Consider the following 1,443-nt stretch of genomic DNA (forward strand, 5'->3'; position numbering starts at 1 on the left):
GTGGGGAGAGGGTAATCCCCACCCCTGCGTTTCAAGTTGCTCCACTTCATTAGTGTTGAGTCCTTGCATCAGACGGTGCCGAGCATCCTTTCCAGTGACCACAAAACTTGGATGAGGCTTTGTTGCTTCCGAGAAGTCAGATGCTGATAGAGCCAGTCTATCATGTTTGTAATCCTGCTGGCCCATTAGCTGGACTATAAAGAACTGTCTCTTGGCATCCCAGTAAAAACAGTGTTCTTCTTTTGTAAACTTTTATACATACTTGTACAGTTTTAATATGTCAACAGTTTTTCTCTTAAAATAGACTGTAATTTAATTTATTGTGGGGTTTTCTAGGCATGTAGAACAAAAGCATTTGCATATGGGTTTAAAGAGTGTCTGTCAGCTGGAACATGGTGTCCAAACTGCAACAGAATGTTTTCCCATAAAACTATATATCAATCTGCTCAGCTCATCTTGCTCTATAAAATGCTGCCTGCAGACTCCATTTAAAGGGAACCATGCATTGTATGCACATCATATCATTCTGGCCTGCCGTGACACTACACCGTCACTGTTGAAATATGCTCTATATTGCTCACAAGAGCGAATGGCATCATCACAGGCATGGCGAACCTGAAGGAGCTTGTGAGGTATGATCCATTGTGCTTCTGAATGCCACTCTCTATGGTAGATTTGCAAGGTGTCCACATTTTTGTTATCAAGCATTGCAGAAGGGGAGTATGACAATGTTTCACGGCGTAGGAAGTTGTGGAAGACACAACAGGCCAGCACTACCTTGCCAATTATTTTCTGGAAGGAAATTGTTTGTGGTGTGAAAAATGTGGAATCAGTTGGCTATAATGCCAAAAGCGTGCTCCACCATCTATCTAGCTCTTGACAGCTGATTATTAATTTTCTTTCCTTTCTGGATCCAATAGTCTTTGAAGGAAAGGTTTTAGTTGATGTGTCTGCAGGGAAAAGGCATGCTCTCCAATAAACACAAAATTCTAATTTGCTTTAGTCTCTGCATTGCTTGGAAGTCCTAGTCTATCTGTTTGTAAAAGCTCCATGAATTTGGTGTGCTCCAAGACACCACCATCCGATACTCGTCCGTTTTTGCCAACATCTACCATCTTAAATTTGTGGTTAGTATTCATGAGTGCCATCAAGATTATTCTAAAGTAGCCCTAGCAATTATAGTAGTATGATCTTTGTGTTTGTGTAGGCAGCAGGAGTTGAAATATCATCTTAGGTTCATGATGGCTAAATATTCTGACTCCCATCCACTATGCTACAAGGGAAAGATGACCTAGTGGATTATTGTGGTGTTCAGAGCAGAACAAACAAGGCAAAAGCAGGGAACTTGAAAACCGAAACTAGAAATTTACTGCACATTTGGTAGCAGAGTACAGCTAATCTTTACCACAGCGCTTGTAAAAACCACAGTATCTCCAGTAGGTA

The 1,443-nt window shown here is 41.1% G+C and overlaps 1 pseudogene; it reads right to left on the reverse strand.

Moving 5' to 3' along the window:
- Positions 1 to 516: 516 nt before the first annotated feature.
- Positions 517 to 1,229, reverse strand: LOC136577708 (uncharacterized; annotated as a pseudogene).
- Between the last annotated feature and the right edge of the window lie 214 nt (positions 1,230 to 1,443).

Source organism: Eleutherodactylus coqui, chromosome 1 (genome assembly GCF_035609145.1).
Source record: "Eleutherodactylus coqui strain aEleCoq1 chromosome 1, aEleCoq1.hap1, whole genome shotgun sequence".
Classification (NCBI taxonomy): Eukaryota; Metazoa; Chordata; class Amphibia; order Anura; family Eleutherodactylidae; genus Eleutherodactylus; species Eleutherodactylus coqui.